The sequence below is a fragment of the Dermacentor variabilis genome, chromosome 2 (assembly GCF_050947875.1).
Source record: "Dermacentor variabilis isolate Ectoservices chromosome 2, ASM5094787v1, whole genome shotgun sequence".
Classification (NCBI taxonomy): Eukaryota; Metazoa; Arthropoda; class Arachnida; order Ixodida; family Ixodidae; genus Dermacentor; species Dermacentor variabilis.
In genome coordinates, this window is record NC_134569.1 from 233,738,987 (window position 1) to 233,757,894 (window position 18,908).

General features: G+C 49.0%; 1 protein-coding gene across 4 annotated transcripts in view; it reads right to left on the bottom strand.

Annotated features, from left to right (window-relative positions):
* LOC142573155 (uncharacterized) overlaps positions 1-18,908 on the bottom strand; it is a 731,380-nt gene that overhangs the window by 69,497 nt on the left and 642,975 nt on the right. The window lies entirely within an intron of this gene.

Genomic DNA, 18,908 nt, shown 5'->3' on the forward strand with positions numbered 1-18,908 from the left:
CAGAATAGATGCTCGGACGCTATAGATTTGCTGCAATCGATAGGAACTCCATCGCTATGTCAAATAGATGCACCAAACCGGCACGCATGCTGTGCCACGTCTTTAGTGGACTGGGAGTGGCCCGATGGCTAACGAATGGATTGCTACAGTATGCCTTGAATTGCGAGGGCATTTTGAGCCTCAGTTTTCGCCTGGCGTGGAGGCGTGTGCGGTGTGGGCCACGAGAGGGGAAGCGCTCGGCTCGGCATCACTCGGCACTCCGAAAACAGGCGACAGTCGCTCCAGCACTGCCGCACAGTCACTCCTCGTGAATCGTCATTCCAAAACGATTTGAAAATTTTCGCGCCACTGGAATTGGAATTGGAAAACCAGTGGGAGGCTCTGCTGGTGACGCAAGACCCTGACAGCCAGCTGCGGTTGGTGAACAGGGCTCGGGCGGCGGCAGCGAGCCATGGCTGCCTGGACTGAGGAGGTCACCCACCTTTGGGCACAGGAAACCTGGTCGAGCAATAAAGTTGATTTCTCTCTCTCTCACTCCTGTCAAACTATGCAAAACTATACAAATCGAACACATCTGATTGATTAAGTTAAATAAATAAAAGCAGACATTCATAAAGAATAATCATTTTGCGGGTTACAGTAGATAGAATAATTGATTAATCATTAATCCACATTAGCAACCCTAATTTCCGCTGGTAACAAACGTAATATAGTAACGAGGCTAATGGGATTGAATTCAACCTTAATATTGTATCGGGGTACACAGGAGTCGATAGCTGAAGCTCGATTTATTTTTTAACATTAGAACAAAAAGTGTCGTTGAAAAAATTCGGCACAACCTATCTCATGACGACTGTTGATGGTAATGCGTTTAGCATTCGATCAACCTACCGATACAACGAATCGCCACCTTCGGAAGTTATATATGAAGCGTGAACTGGCAGCGGGACTGCTCTTTCTTGCTTCGTTTGTTGTTGTTGTTGTTTACTGAGATCTCCTTCATACCGGGACGGTGAAAAATAGACACCTAGCCTGCTAGAGCTAATTTTGTATGCTATTCTAGTATTTTTCATATGCATCTCTTCATTCTTTTTTATATTTCCCAAAAGTTATCTAATGTTCACAGCTACCGATGCCTGTAACAGATTTGGTCGTATCAATCTTTGCCTGCTTGTTTTTTCACCAATACCTTAAACCTCTATTGCCTATGTCAACTGCTGATCGGTTGATTCTGCCATCCACATTAAATCAAAGCGCTTCGGGAAGGTCTACGTTACGAACGGTAGATGATTTCGCGTCCCATTAGGGTGTGCTAAGTGGTCGCCAGGTCACCTTCCCTAACAAAACTCGGTGTCGTCCAGCTGGGAGGCCGCAAAGCGTGCGAATGGTTGCGCAATGTACGGCGCGCAGGTGGGCGAGGACGCCGAGAAACGCATGACGTAGTAGCGGAGTCCTTTCTCGCACTTAATTCTGGACACGCCGCGCCATATAACGGAGCTGCTTAGGAGCCTGTGCGAGACCTCCGAGACAAGAAGCGTGGCGCCCCCGTGCCTGCGAATGCTGTGGATTGTTACCTCGCTTGCTGCCCATTCAGTCGCCCATATTCAGTGACCCAAGTTGGTGAGAGGTTCACTCAAGAACGGCACATACCCAGTGCGTTCATGGCGCAGCGCGCCAAAGCGTCGGTGTTAAAGAAATTCTCCTAAAAAGGGCACATACGCAGTGCATTTGTTTTGCAGCCTGCTAAAGCGTCTGGCTGCTGTCCTTGAGGCGTCCTTGTGAGGTTGGTTCGATTCCGGTCCACATCGCATAAATTGAAGCGATCGTTTTTTTTTTTTTTGTTAATATAGAGTGGAACAGTCCCAGTGGCACATGCTTATCTTCTCGAGTTGGCGCCCGAAACGTTCACTGAAGAGTGGCACGCACGTACAGGCACACGCCCAGTGACCCACGCTGGCATCACAAACGTTTATTGAAGACCAGCACAGGCCGGGTGGCACGTACCCAGTGCTGCAAGTCGGTGTCAGTTTCTTCAGCGGTAGCTGCTTTGTACCGCATCCCCCGTGACCCACTTAGGCATGAAAGACGTTTGTAGAAAACCGGCTCATATGTGCACATTGCCATACAGTTAGTGACCCAAGTTGTTCGGCAGTTCGTTCCGAACCCTGTTCCCTCAGCGCAGCAGCGTGATCCATTCGACTCCGGACAACCCAGTGACTCGAGTAGTCGGGAAAATGGTTAGGTACAAGCATAGATAGAAAGCTGGATAGGCGCACACACACACACACACACGCGCACGAACACACACACGCGCACGCACACACACACACACACACACACACACACGCGCGCGCGCGCGCACGCACGCACACACACACACACACACACACACACACACACACACACACACACACACACACACACACACACACACACACACACACACACACACACACACACACACACACACGCACGCACGCACGCACGCACGCACACACACACACACACACACACACACACACATCCCCCGAAAACTGCGCGGGGCACCCTAATAATGCGAACGCTTTAAACGCGTAGGAGTGCATACCACAGGAATTGCTGAAACCCTGACTGGCAGCTTACTACTGTTGTCGAAAACAAAAGTGTGCAATTATTGCATTCTATCATGTGAGGCAGAAACTTGCAAGCTAAGAAAAAAAGTGCCAGAGAACACGCTTAGGACAGTTTTGGGTCATATTTGGCGCTTGCGCCACAAAGCACTATACCCATCATGCTTAGCCAAATGGGGATGGCAAAAAGAAATATTGGTTCTCCCGCAATCGAGAGTAGATGTAAGCATGAAATGGCTACCGGCAAAGCAGTTTAGAGATCGTTCTAACAACAATCTTAAAATGGGTGCAGTGAATGTTCGCAACGGCACACCCCAACACACCACAACTTACCAGGCCATACTGTGCACTGGACCGTATGGACGCAATAGTTTCCTGTCACAGACAGAACCTCAATGCAAGTCTCGTCTCGGTCAAACAGCCATCCGTAGTGCGCCGAACACTACAGGCTTGGATTTCGCGGACCGGTGGCGTTGAAAAGAGCACGAGCAACTCTGTCTCATCTACAATAGATGCCAATCAAGTGTAAAGTGTCCTGTATCTGCATTTTGCACGTCGGCCTATTGGAAATGACAAATAAAGCTTCAGCGTACAACAAGTTACAGCTTGGGTGATATTGTGAACAAACAGCAGCAAGAACTCGGAAGCATTATTTTTTTTAATTTGTTTGGGAAGTAACTAGCGTATGTAAAGCAGTCTTGGCTAGTTGCTCGGCTGATTGCGTTTTTTCGCACAACTTCCGCGGATGTCCTTGTTTGAGTGCCCGGATAACGGCTCCGGATAAAAGCTCTGGCTTTTGTCTCAAGGTCACTTGAAGGATGCCGACAACGGGAGCTAAAAACATTTCATTCTTAAAATGTTAGGCGTAACGTTTAGAGATAGGAAGAGAGAGGTGTAGATCAGGGAGAAAATGGGGATAGCTGATATTACAATTTACATTAAGAGAAAAAAATTGACCTGGGCAGGCCATGTAATGTGTTAACCGGTGGATCATTAGAGTTACACATTGGGTGCCAGGGCAAGGGAAGCGCAGTCGGGAACGGCAAAAAAATTAGGTGGTGTGATGAAATTATGAAATTTGCAGGTGAAAGTTGGAATAAGCTAGAGCAAGATAGGGCTCATTGGAGATCGCTGAGAGAGGATTTCGTCCTGCAGTGGAAGTAACTACAGGCTTAGAATGATGGCGACAATAATGACGCTGACACAAACACGTGAACATACATGGATAGGCTGGGAGATAGTAAGCCCCAGAAAAATTCGTGAAGTATCCTAAGAATGCTAAAGTCTCTATATTAAACAGTTTTGAGATTTTTTTACGATTACCATTTTTAGAGCACATCGCGTAATTTCCGTGGGCTTCCTATATATCAATCTGTTGCGCCCACCGATGCATCAACGCTTTGGTTGGCACTCGGAAGAGAATAAAGTTGGGCGGCGCATGCAGAATGCGTAAGCTCGGCACGCAGAGTGCAGTTCTTTTTTCTTTTAATTCGGGACCATTCGGGAGCCCTTAGGCTTAATACAAATGATGTTAAAAGTCCTCAAACAGATTGGACTCGTGCAAAAAATCTAGGAGAGAACGATGATGTGGTCCATGAATCCAACGTTCAAGGCCGGGTGCGAGGCCAGGCGGAAGGCCTCTTGCCTTGCGGAGACGGCTTAGATGAAATTCTGGGCAGGTCATAGTAGGTGTATCACTGTCACATTTTGGATTTCTGAGTTACAAAATGGGTACGATGAGCCGTAAGGACCCTGTTATTGTTGTGGCCAGAGAGGGGTCACAGACGGGGTGAACGCGACCCCGACACGCAGCCGCGTTAACGTAACCTCCTCTCGGCAGGTTAACCCACCAGGCAGGTCTGACCCACACGGAGGTATGAGAGCTCGTGTGGTATGTCGGAGGTTTTCCTTTTCCCGGATTAGTCGTCCACATGCGTCTTCAGGGAAATGTGGAAATGGGTATGTCGTAATCTGTGGGTGGGTTGCCATGTCTGCTTCAAGGAGACCTGGCAGGGCTTCTCGAGGCACACACTGGACGGAATGCTATCTGAGAATAGAGTGGACCCAGATACCCTACGTATGTCGTGGATGGCTTGTATAGAGCCTGTGCGAATGATGAGCTCAGGGTATCGAGCAGCTTGAACAGTTGGTAGCAACGCGACCAAGCTGTCTCGTATGGCAGCAAGCTCGCCAAGACAGGCCGGTGGTGCACGTCTGGCCTGCTTCTGGTATCAATGGACACACGAGAGCTGTGTGAATCATGGTGCCATTAACACTGGCATTAGTGTAGGCTACAAGAGTCGCATCGTCTTAATTACCATCGGTGCGACGAAGGCGGCAAACTTGGGCATTCGCCTGGCGAGGAACCGGGCTATACAGACGACCAAGAGGATTATTGTCACTTAATCGTACGGAGCTACATCGGGTCTCGTAGGTGCTGGATTGTCTATTTCGTCTCCCATGTACCGGGCCAGTGAAGCAGCCGAGCTGAAATTTGATGGCTTTAGGGCGCGCACGCATCGACGTTGGTGCACGAGTTCGTCGATAGTGTTGAGTCGGGACTCGGCCTGTAGGGTTCGCAACGGAGCGAGACGTGGTAGTCCCGTTATGGCCCGCATGGCTTCGTTATTAATGACCTCAAAGCGAGCCCATTGTGCCTTCGTGAAATCATGAAACTGCGCTCTGCAGGCAAGTCGTGGCTGCAATACAGAACGGACAAGAAGGCGAGTCATGCTGGTGCTCGCTCCGCCAGATTTCTTCGCAACCCGACGTATCAACTACATTGTTTCTGCGGCCTGTTGCTTTGCATTTTTCACCCATGGTCCACCCAGATCCGGAGGAATCCATTTCAAGGCCGAGTTCACGGAGAGTTGAAGCCTCGTGTAGTGGTTGCTGACCCAGGGTTAACTGAAGAGGCCGGAGTACCAGTAGACGGCGCCCATACTTGTTCGCCACTGATGTACGTCATCCTGTCCTTAGAAATTTCAAGCCCTATCTGAGCACACTAGTTGTGCGCCACGTTTAGGGTCACTTGAAGCGCTCGTTCTTGGTGGCACATTTCCGGATCAACTGACCAGACAGTGATGTTATCCGCGTACATTATGTACTGTGCGTTATGTATCGTCGCTAGCTTCCAAGCTATTGGAAGGAGAGCAATATTGAAATGAACTGGTGTGAGCACAGACCCTTGTGGGAAACCCCGATGTGCGAGGAACTGACCTGCTGCTTGGCCAGCCAGGCGAATGGAGAAGCTGCGAGCGCGCAGGAAAGCTTCGACGAATGTGCAGACACGGCTAGGCAACTGAAGCCAATGGAGAATTCAAACAATTGCTTCATGACTCACATGGTCGTACGCCCTACGAATATCCATTACCAGAACGGTGTGAATTCTTCGGGAGCGGCCTCCGATGAGAACCATAGAAGTTAGGTACGCAAGGCCATCCTCTGAGCCTAGAAGAGGAGGGAACCCGATTTGGCCAGGATGATACGATGAGTACGGCTCGAGCCACGATGTAATACGTGTCGCGAGCATACGCTCCATCAGCTTGCCTAACATTCAGGTTAGTGCTATTGAGTGCATATGAGCGACATTATCTTGGGATTTTCCGGTTTGGGGAATAGAAACCATTTCTGCATGCCGTTAAGAATTGGGGATGACTCCTGTAGCCCAAGCTTCGTTTATGACCCCCAACAGCGCTTCAAGAACGTTGCCTTCCGTCTTTTTATAAAGTTCATACGGCAAGCCATCCAGCCCTGAAGCCTTGCATGTCTTCGACAGGTCGATGGTCGCTAAAAATTCCGCCACAGTGAAGACAGCTTGTACAACCCTCGATGTCGGAGAGCGTAGGCGGCGTGCCTGTGCCCGCGGGAAAGCAGTTTTGAACAACGAAAGGAGGCGGTGCTGTGTCCAAAGCCGGAAAAAAGTGTGGGCGACAGTTTCTGCGAATACTGCTGGTGTCTGGTCCGATGCTACCAGGGCTCAGGCTGCGGGTTCCGGAGGGCGATGACCACGTTCCATTACTTGGAAGGTGCGCAAAATAGAGGCATTGCACGACGAAGGTCCGAGAGAAGAGCACCAGTCCATCTAGCGGCCACGTTTTAAGCGGTGTTCATGGCGCCGAGCTACTGCAGTAAGGAGTTGGGCCTCTAACCGAAGGGCATTTGATGCAGGTTCACTTTCTGATGCAAGTTATGCTTTGCGGCGCGACGCCGATAGACGCAGAAGTTGCAAATCAGGAGCGGTTCGCGACTCATCTACCCAAGACATACGTGTTGCCTCAACTAAGGCCGCCTTAAGACAATGGGACAGGTCCCACATGGAGTTGGATACAGTGCTTTCTGATACCGCCCTGTATCGATCCCAGTCCACCACTCGACATAGTCGGCGGAGGTGGTCTGTTCCGCCCGAAGATAAGCCAAGGTGACTCGCATGATGGTCGCTACCCCAGCAGTCGTGTTCACATGACCACGAGATGGTCGTCCTTCCTAGACACTAAGCTAAGTCTGGTTAGTGTGGCGGCGCGCGAGGGTGGTCACGCCGACGAGTAGGCGAGGACACATCATTAAACAGAGTGAATTGGGCGTCCATAAATGTATCCAACACACACGTACCATACGCACTGGAAATAGGATATCCCCATGTGATGTGGGGCGCGTTAAAAGCTCCTGCTACCATAATGGCGCCACCAGGATGTTTCTGTCGTAGGTGAGCCAACCAGCCGAGACAAAACGGAGCCGCACGACCGCTGTAGAGGCGGACATAGTACGAAACGATGATAACGTCCGTGCGTTGGAGACGAACCAATACGAGCACCACTTCTTGCCATAAAGTACGCCACCATGAAAGATCCACGCGGGTCTGATGAAGAGTGCATCTTACATAAGCTGCAGTCTTTCCTGGAGGAACATCGGGCGGAGCACTCCTACGATCCAGCATTGAAGGCGATGAGTATGCCACAAATCGTGAAATGGGTGGCAGGCCGTTGGATCTTGATGCAGTGGAGCCGAAACACGCAGCTTCCCATATCTGAGACGCTGACGCAGCTCTCAACCTCCTCCACGATGTAGCGACAATTCCACTGTAAGATGCATTCTGGCACATTTGAAGACGTAGAAGCCATCATAGGTTAAGATTGGCCAGTAAAACCAAGGTGAGATGCTGGAGCTGTTGCGCCACGAATCGCAAGAGCTCTTGGGGTGAAAGAGGTTCAGACACAGATGCCGGGTTAGGCATATGAGCAGGACGAGACGTCGACGACGAATGCGACGACCACGCTCCGTCATGACGACGCCGGAGCACTGTACGGCGTTCCTTGAGACGTTGGATTTCCTTTTCAAGGGTGGCCTGGCGAGCGTCGATCTCGAACTCTTCGTTTGCCAAAGGAAGCGGCGTGTCTTCTATCGATTGTGATGCCCGTTGTGGCCGTGAAGTGGATGACCTAACAGCTGCGCCATATGTAGCAGTGGCAGCATCGTCTTGTTGCTGTACTTGCGACAGTGTCCTCTTCCAGCGAGGCCAGAATGGCGTGACGGTTGTACACAGCGACTTGTTTCATTCATGGATCTCGAGGGGTCCTTGCTGGCTGTCGAGACCGGCGTTGTCAAGCCTTCAACTTCGTAGAACACGTCGTGAAAGTGATGTCATGATCGCTTGTTTGGCATAGGCCGTATCTAAACGATGCTGACTGTTGAGGCTCCATGGTGTCCTCATTGGGTGGGTAGAGGCAGGATGAGTTCATGTGTCCCTGTCTAAAGCAAGAGTACGGAAGCCTTGAACGAACGCGGTCACAGTACGCAGCCGTAATACAGGATACGTTCAGGTGGGGAATTAGGATCTTGAAGCGTGATTAGGCACGTACGACCGCTGCCTAGGTAGCGAGCAGCCACGACCTTGTGTGTGGGTCACGATAGTTCCTGCAGGAGCCTCTCGGCTTCTTCGTCAAGGTCAATGCCATTAACCACGTAGCGTCTTAACTCGGTACCACTGGCGAGGTACGCCTGGACTAGAAGGACACATTCATCCGAGACTTGTATTTGTTGCAGTTCTTCGAGTTTATAAACTAGTTTCATAGCAGACACCCATACTGAGACCGTATTGGTAGGTTTGTGTAGAGTAAAACTTTGAAATCGGGAATTCTTGAGGCAGTCGTCCAGAGCCGCTTGAATGATACGGTTGGGCAGAGTGGACATGTGATATCTAGCACGAGGCTTGATAACCACTTCGTACCACGATCTCGTTGGTGACTCCGGAGAAGTACGTGTCGGTCGTGCGGGCAGGCCTTGTGATGAGCGAGGTCTTTTCGGGGCTGCTTGAACTACATTTTCGACCGATGGAAGGCCACTAGCTTCCTTTGTTCTCTTGGCCGAGGTGTGCGCCGTGACAGCAGCGCTGTTCTGCTCCATGTTGGTGGTATCCATCCTCAGGGTACCGTCTTCGCACGTTGCACTTGTCCCCACGAAGGAGATGCTCCTGGCTTGGATGCCAGTTGTATCGGTAATGTTCCGCTCCCTCGACGCTCCGGGCAACAGCTTGGCTACTCCGCGCCGACGCGGCGAGTGCCGCGGGGGCACTCGCACTGGTGAAGCCGCTCAAGCACTCGAGCTGGGCGACGCAGCAGGAGGGTGTAGATGTCGACGGACCTTGTAAATAGGCGCCAGTAGTAATTGCGAACCGCCAAAGCGGTCCATAAACAACAGGCGTCCAGTAGCGGGGAAAAAACCAGCAAACGGGGCGAAAATCCGGAGCTACGGAAAAACACGTCCGAGCTGAACAAGCGCTGGAACCCCCCCCCCCCCCCCCCGCCGCCATTGCATTTCTGAAAGACTGCCACGTGGGTGGCCGAAGCAGCCAGTGAGCTCGCCGCCGTTGTCCTTCGACCAAAAATTACTGTAGAGACAACGGCACTGCTCTTGGGCCACCGTCACGACGTCCTACCAATCTCACAGCTATAGATCTAACTAGAAAGCAACAGTTTGACTGGCTTAGGTCGCTAGGCACATAGGCCCACTACAGAAGTAGAACTACGAAGAGCAAAAATCCAAGCTGTCTTAACGTTTATGATAACGCAACACAACAAAGAATGTGCAAAAATGCTGAGGCACTATAAAAATGATATCTTCTCTATTTATTGTGATCTAGTACAACAAAAGAAACCAAAATTTAGTTGGCCGTCCCCACTGGGTCCAAACAAATTACGGGACATTCTATCGGAATTCGGGATAGTCCTGTTAAATTCGGGACGGTTGGCAACACTATTCTGGTTTCGTGCACCATCTCATATCGGCGCCTCCAACACCACCGGCGGCGATCATCACGCCAGCATTGTGAGATTGCTGGCTATTCCAGGGCACCGTTCCTTCTGCTCAGCAGGATTGGCCTTGCGTGGTGCACCCACATGTCGTACCATTGCAAGGTGAAAGATTTCATGACGTGTTCAAGCGCAGCGCAAAACGCAGCCATCGCTGTGAAAGCCTCGCCCTTCGGGTGAGACCGATATTTCGGTCGGTCGGTCGGTCGGTAACCATTTTTCCTCAAACTTTACGCACTTGGTTGTCCATGGCCTAATTATTAGAGCATCGAGCCGCGGTGATCAGGGAACGGGGCTCGCAACTAATCATCGGGGTAATTTTATTAGCTTCGTCACGCCACTTGCTTTACTTGGCATGAAACTGCTTATGGTCCAGTTTTCAAGTACGCTTCTTTCACCCCAACTTGGATCACTCGGTATGGAAAATCGGTATGTTCTGCACTTCAATCAGCCTTTATTGTCAATTTGGGTCACTGGTAATGGCCTACTGAGCCTGTGTCGCTCTTCGCTGAACCTCCTTACAACTTGGATAACTGGGTTTGTATGCGTTACTCTTCAATAAAAGTGTTTCACGCCAAGTCGAACCACTGGGTATGTGTCTAGGCTAGCTTGAGTCACTAGCTTAGAGCAACTTGGTAAATGCCGCTCTTCTGAGAACCTCTATGAGGCCAATATGGATCGCTCAGTATGATTCACTAGGTATTCGTCTCTATTCATTGACGAAAAAAAATCATTTAAATTTCTTCGCTAGTTGGTGAAGCGAAGCCGCGCCATATGTATTCAGACAATCTTATCCGTATATATGTACTTCTATGCGGCGGCGCTGCATGGCGCTTTGCCTAAAAAGGGAAGCGCAGGGAAGGAGCCACAAGTAATATAGGTATCATACATGCCTCACATATGAGGCGTTTCGGTGGTTGCAATACAGTGTCTCAATACATTACCTTCATTTTAATCGCATGAAGCCCTATATCCATTGCGAGCTTGGTTCTGCGAGATTTTTTTTTAATATTGACATGATATAGACCGAAGTAACTTGGCAAATACCGTTAGTTTAAGCTGGAATATTTCTTCGAAGTAAGTATACCAGCAATATTTTCCTTCAGCCAAATTTTGAATAATGGATCACAGCGCACGATAAACTGACTGGAACTCACAGGTAAGAACTCTACATAGCGCTCAGTGCAACTGGTTTATTGTCACGCGAAGCGATGGTAAAAAAACAATTCGACGCATACGCGCGCGCAGAAACAACAACAAAGCCAAGATGATACGTGAAGCCCCTCCTCGATAGCGGCGAAAAATCTCGTGGAACTAAAGCCACATCACATGCAAAACTAAATAAAAGGAAGACTGCACTACGAATTTACTCTACAGACCAAGTCCCCATGTGAACCGACAGCCTTGAAACAACCGTAATTGGGTCACTATGCCTAAAAAGAGGGCGCTCCTTATCCCTTAACAACTGGCTTTGATTCACATGAGATTTTCCACCGCTATGGAGTGGCTTCACTTATCATCTTGGCGTTGTTGTTGCTTCTGCGCGCGCCTATGCGCCGAATTATATATTATGAAGGAGATATACTGGGGTTCGTACCGACCGCTGGTTCTAGAATGCACCGAACACAGTCCCAGAGCTCGAGCCTCTGCTGCGCGCTTGATGCTGCCGATGCTGCTGACTCTGCGCTCCCGTTCGTTGTCTTCCTTACAATGGCCCCGCGGAAATAAAGGAGCCATCCTGGCGACTTAGTTTTCTGGAAGGACGGTAGAAGGGTGATACGGCTTTAGACGCTGAACGTGAACGACCTGGCGGTTACGACGTCGCATGTGGGACGGCGGCGTTAGCGGCTCTACTAGATAAATAACGGGTGATGCACTCTCAAGAACGCGGTATGGCCCGTCGTACTTCTTAAGGAGTTTTGAAGCGAGCCCAGGCGTGTGGTGTGGCACTAATAACCAGACGAGAGCACCCGGGAGAAAAGTGCGAGTCTAGAACCGGGCGTCGTGAACGGCTTTCTTACGGTTCTGGTCGTCCGAGGTGAATCGGCGGGTCAACTGGCGACATTCTTAGGCATGTCTGGCGGCTTCCGAGATCGGCAGGCATTCGGAAGGGTCCGGCCTGTAGGGCTGAATGATGTCGATTGTGTGCGAAGGATGACGGCCGTAAAGAAAGTAAAAGGGTGAAAATCTGGTAATGGTCTGAGTTGCAATGCTGTAGGCGTAGGTGACAAACGGAAGAACTAGGTCCCAATTAGAGTGATCAGGTGATACATAAATGGCGAGCATGCCACCAAGAGTTCGATTAAAGCGTTCCGTGATATATTGGTTTGTGGGTGATAAGCAGTGCATTTACGATGAACAATAGCGCATTCAGCAAGCAGTTGTTCGATGACTTCAGATAAGAAGGCGTGGCCTATGCCGCTTAAATGTTCACGTGGACTTCCATGACGAAGGAGAAAATGGCGAAATATGAAATTGGCGACCTCCTGCGCTGTAGCATTTGGTAGAGCAGCAGCCTCCACATAACGGGTTAAGTGGTCTACCGCAACGATTATCCACATGTTGCCGGTAGGAGTCAACGGAAGTGGCTCGTAAATATCTATGCCTACGCGATCGAAGGGTCGGGATGGGCATTGTAAAGGCTGGAGTTCACAGGCGGAGTTGTGCGGTGGCGCTTTGCGGCGTTGGCACTCATGACAAGAGCGGACGAAGTTTAGAACGAAATTGTACATTCCCCGCCAGTAATATCGGTGTCGAAGTCTTTCGTAGGTCTTGAAGACTCCCGCGTGGCCACACTGAGGGTCGACGTGGAACGAGGAGCAGAGCTCTGACCGCAATATTCACGGAATGACGAGTAACCAGGTGCGTCCCTCTGGGGCATAGTTGCGTCGATACAGTAGCTGGTCTCGAATAGCAAAATGAGGAACTTGGCGCCGAAGCGTACGTGACGCTGGAACTTTCGACATATCCGTAAGAAGGCCGAGCAGAGAAGCAGTCCAGGGATCATTACCGTTGTGCAGCAGTGATAGTGTCAACGTCCAGAGAGGACAACGTGCACTAGCAGGAGGAGTCATGACTGGCCTTCGGGGGAAGCGGCGATCGGGATAGCGCCTCAGCGTTGGAGTGCTTTTGCCCGGAACGGTAAACCACGCGGATGTCATATTCTTGGATTCGCAATGCCCAGCGGGCAAGGTGGCCCGATGGATCTTTGAGCGCCGACAGCCAAAGTAGTGCGTGGTGGTCGGTCACTATGTCAAAAATCGGCCGTATAAATATGAGCGAAACTCGCCAAGCGCCCAAACAATTTCCGACCACTCCTTTTTTGTAACGCTGTAATTGGTCTCCGCCTTGGTCAACGTGCAACTCGCGTATGCGACGACGTATTCTACGTGGCTAGGTTGACGCTGTGCCAACACAGTGCCAAGGCCTACACCGCTTGCATCGGTATGGATTTCGATTGGCGCTTGAGGATCAAAATGGCGAAGAATGGGTGGCGTCGTGAGAAGACGGCGCAAGGTTTTGACGGCGTCGTCACACTCTGGAGACCATGAGGAGAGATCTCTAGCGCAACCAAGAAGCTGCGTGAGAGGCGATATAATTGACACAAAGTATCGAACGAATCGCCGGAAGTAAGAGCAGAGGCGGATGAAACTGCGTAGCTCTTTCATAGTGGTAGGTTTTGGGAACGCAGTAACAGCACGTAGCTTCTCGGTACCCGGGCGAATGCCCTCCTTTGACACGACATGGCCTAAGATTGCGAGCTGAGGAACAGCAAATCGACACTTCATGCAAGTTAAGTTGCAATCCGGCGTTGGTCAAGTTCGCACATCCACGTTCGAACGTTCGGACCACGTTCGGACATCCTTCTCATGATTTCTGAACCAGAGACTGGCCACGCCCGCGAGGTAGAATGATACGTAAGCCAGCTTGTCCGAGTCATTCCATTTGTTGTGAACGCTCACCCGTTCGTAGGACGACATACCCTCTTCAACGTCGTTGTCGTCGGTTCCGCTGAAGATGGGAGGCTCCCGCTGGCGAACAATGTCAGCGCAAAGGACGGGTGGCGATGGAAGAGTCTGGTGGTTGGCGTCCGACATGGCAGAGGGTAGCATCTGAGAACAAAGTTCCAGGATAGTAGAGTGGCACGTTATCCCGCATTGCTCCACCGCTTATAAAGGAGATTTATTCGGTTTCGTAGCAACCGCTGGTCCTAGAATGCACCGAGCACAGTGCCCGAGCTCGAGCCTCTGCGGCGCGCTTGATGCTGCTGTTGCTGTTGACTCTGCGCTCGCGTTCGTTGTCTTCCTTACAATATTTACAAACGCTTCGCGTGGCAATAAACCAGATGCAGTGAGTGCTTTGTATAGTCTTTACCCTGCAAGCCTCTGTCGATTCATTGTGCGCTGTTATTCAATAGATATCTATAACCAACTAGCCCACTAGTTCGTTCTGAGCAAATCTTGAAGTGGCAGCCTTATTTCCAGATTGCGCCTACGACTTTATTCCTTGAAGCGGTAGCGTGTAATATACCTAAAACACAGAGAACATATTGAAGTCAACTCACCTCTTCTAGCGCCTGCCACGATAGTGTTATCAGAAAGTGTTATATGGGCAGAGAGGACCGCTGATGACATTACACAACTCAAGCACATTACTTAGAAAGATGGATAGATAATTTCTTTGAAAGAAAACAGACCAGTCGGGCTGAGCTAACGCGCTCTAGTTAGCTAGTCTGCACAGGGGGAGGGGGAACGGGGACATAAAGGTGTGATGCGAGAGGATGACGCAGAAACAGGGATGCTCAATGGTGAAAGCAAGTTCAACATTCTGGTGATAAACATTAAGAAATATCATCCATGAAGCCACTATCGGCTTCCGTATCTAGTCTGTAGTCGCTAGTTCAAGTGAACCTAAAGATAAAGGCGCTAAGACGAAGGTCGTGTGCGGGCCTCCCCTGCGTGAACAGCACAAGCGCCAAACAAAAGCTTTACAGCATGTAAAGAGCTGCGATAAGCGGCTTCAGCACGGCGAGCACTTGCAGGGCACTTTTAGCGGCCGGTTTCTGGAGACCATCGAGAAACGCATGCTTTGACTCTACCAGGTGCTTCAGTATTTTCTGAACGCTTTCCTTCTCATTGTGTCCACCTGCTTGCTTGCCCGTATTATCAGCGGTTTCATTGCCCCTATAATTCTCGGTTTCATGGCGCAAAGGACCACTAGGGCCCGCTTGCATTGCCGTGGGCCTAGAGGACACCAAAGGCTATTCAATGTCCGTATCAGCCAGTGGAGCTGAACATTCGCCGCGTGCTGTCATCGACCTTCAATTAGCAGTAGGCGCCATCACCGTCCTCGATGAACGCATAGGCAGAGGTGGCCTGCGCGCCGCTATGTAGTTCTTCTGAAATGGTTTTGTGATGCTTCTTACGCGAGCGTTGGTCACTTTGGCGAGTAGATTCAGCAGCCCCTTTAGGTGAAGATTGGTCTCTTGCCATTTTTCGAAGAACACGAACTTCTTGTTTCATTTTCGGGAATTCCTTCGTAGTCGCTTCGTGAGAGCCAGTACCGTTCGGGACATTTAAATGAAAACGCTTCACAGTCGGCGGTATTATGCTCTCCGCCGTAACGCGAGCAGGTGGCTTTACTTCTACAAACAGCGGTCACGTGTCCAATGTTTAGACATTTCCAGCCCTGAACAGGCCTTGGAACGAATGGTTGTACACGGTGCATCACATAGTCCACTTTGACAGACGCTGGTAATGTCGAAGAAGCAAATATTAACTTGGTATATCGGGAGTTCCTCAAGTGGTGAATCTCAAGAATGCACACCAATGACCCCAAAAGACTCTTGAGGTCCGCATACCTGATTTCAAGCTCCACGTTGGAAATCACACCAGTCGTTGTCTCCTTCTCGTTAGTAATGAAGGAGAGGACGGTGATTGCGCTTAACTGTGTAATGGTCTTTAACTGACAAAAATATATAGTTGAAATATGTAGTGGATCTGAAGATCCTCATGAAAATACTTCAGGTCAAACACTTTCCGCACTCCACGCTCCTTCGAGTGCCGAAACCGTCAAAATCGTGAACTTTCGAGCACCACAGAAATCTGTGTAGCAACATTAAAGCGAACTTTGGGTGAGTGGAAATGACAACTTTGCGTGCTGACATGAACAGCAATAAACAAGAATATGCTTCGTATAGTTAGGTATGCAGCTGGCGTTTTCATTTTGCCGCCTTCAAACATCAGTGAGACGGTACCTACCACATGGCTCGAGCTATTTCCGATGTCACGTAATGCAGGTGCCAGGGCGATCTTCAGGTTGCTCGAAAATGCTTGATGCTATAGGGCCGGAGCTCGCGACATATATTTGTGTGTGGTAAGTATGAGCTTACGTGACAAATACATACAGCTTATGCAGCATAATAAACGGAGTAATGGGCGTGATGAACAAACGCTTCAGCTGGCATGACGAGCGACAATATCGCACATTGGAATAGGACATTGTGCAGACTGTGCAGATGGCAGAATGGAGCAATACGCCAGAAAGCAACGCGAGAAATTGTGCACAACGAAAGACGCCCTAGAATGTGCCTCTCCGTTTCCAGGTCAGCCAGTTTGCGTTACGTTTAAGTGATTACATTAGAAAAACATGCTTACGTTTTGAGCTAGAGCACTTTGGGCACCTGGTTGCGCCATGGTAACACAAATCATTTGCAGGCAGTTAAGCCTACTTGCAAGTCTACTTATTGGGCTCCTATTCGTGTTTCACTAAGACGTGGTAGTGTTGGTTAGTGGTGTTTGCCGCATGCCACATGAAGAAAAAAAATTGCTCCTAACGGGGCAGTCGGCGTATGTAAAGCCAAGAATGCAGAACGGACACAAAATTTTGGCACGAGTACACCCTCGCAATTATATATATATATATATATATATATATATATATATATATATATATATATATATATATATATTGTTACGCCCACAAAAGGCGTTACTTTGAAGCCGGGAAGAGTTAGAAGCGATGACCTTGATCAGCTGAGCGCCTGTCGAGATTCAGCCAGCCAGCCACACGTCGTCTTCTTCGTTCACCACTCTTCGGTGCCCTCGCATACTGTTTGTTGAGGCGGGACCCCACTATGCACCTAAGAGCGTCACAAGATATATATATATATATATATATATATATATATGTTCATCTTAAAGCTTTTTTGTGCACAAACAGGGACGAAGATTAGGAGCAACACGAGGACGAGTGCTTTCTGGCAACTGGTTTTATTTTTGAAGAACCATCTGATTAAATACCCACAGATCTGTGCGATCTAGTCAACAGAGCACGCCTATAGCGCATATAAAACCCACACGTCTGCGTGATCTATTCAAGAGAGCACGTCTGTAGCACATATAACACTTGTGATAAAAAGACGTGGACCAAAGCCACCCAGTCAACATAACAGTAAGGGGCATGAAACCACCATTTACAATAAAATGCGTTAAAGATGTGATGATAGAAGCAAATTTTCTTCATCCAACAATGAAATAGAAGGATTGCTGGTGCATTTCTCTTTTTGTTTTTCAATATAGTGTGCTTCCACAGTTTCTCTGTAGCAATGTCCACAAATCGCGCAGATCGCGCAAACCAACAGATCGCGTAGATCTGTGGGCTTTATATGCGCTATAGGCGTGCTCTGTTAAATAGATCGCGCATATCTGTGGGTATTTAAGCAGGTGGTTCTTCAAAAAAAAAAAAAACCAGTTGCTAGAAAGCGCTCGTCCTTGTGTTGCTCCTATTTTTCGTCCCTGTTTGCTTGCGCACAAGAAATTTTAAGATGAACCTGTTCCAACTAGGCCGACTCGCAGTTATATATATATATATATATATATATATATATATATATATATATATATATATATATATTATTGTAGAAACAATGTCGGGAATAGCAGCACAAAGAATGGCGCCAAATGAAAACAGAGGTCCTCACGTTTCTTGCTACCAGCGAAGAAGCGTCCCTTTCTTTGTAGACGTTTTATGTCCGTAGAAAAATTTCATTCACACTTAAAGTTGAAACTCAAAACAATATAATTAATACGAATCTCGAAACCATGCTTTGGCTGAATACATGCAGTGGGTGCGATTGCGGGAACTGGAAGCACATCATGGACGTCTGGTTTTCGACACTGCCTATTACGACGACACGACAACGAAGACTCCGACACGGGCGAAGTTTGTATGGCAATTCATAAGTTGCGGACCCAGAATGAAATCATAGTGGGAAAACAACGATGTAATTTCTTTTCTGGTGACTTTTGCTGCTGTGTCAATGTGTTATGGCACGTTGCGAGTGACCCCATCAGCAGCTACAAGAACGCAGCAAGAGCTACGACTATAAAAGGAATGCCTGATGGCTCCAGAAAAAGAACCACAAATTGTGAAATTCTGTGCTTCGCCCTCTTAGCTTTGAAGCCGGTGGGAAAATAAAAGCTACCCTTTTTCGAAAGAAGGCCGCACTTGCCTATCTTATTTTGCAAGCATCTGCCTGGCAATCGCGGCAGAACCGCACACTTCGTCTACCGCGATGCATCCATCGAGCAAAAACTAGGACTGTGCAAAACAGAAGACAACCAATCTTTTTACCTTGCTTTGTTACTAAATTACAGAAATGCAAAATGTTGGTATTAAAGTTTTACGAATTGTTACCTTATAGAAAAAAAAAACAAGTGAAAAGAATTACTTTTAAGCAGAGTTGCTCTGGCCTTTCAGAACATCGGCGGGACACAGAGGATTTGATAGTGAATCTGGCTTCTCCCAAATACTCGCGCTCACTGAAACTTGTGTAAAATTAGGTAACAGCTAAGGGCTAATGTACTAGCTCTATGTACTAGCTACTCGCGCTACACTATCATTGAGGTGAAAGAGATTAGCCTGTCAAGACGTTTTCATAACGGCTTGTGGAAGTTATCCACCAAAAGCAGCTGCGTAAGTTCTACCAAAA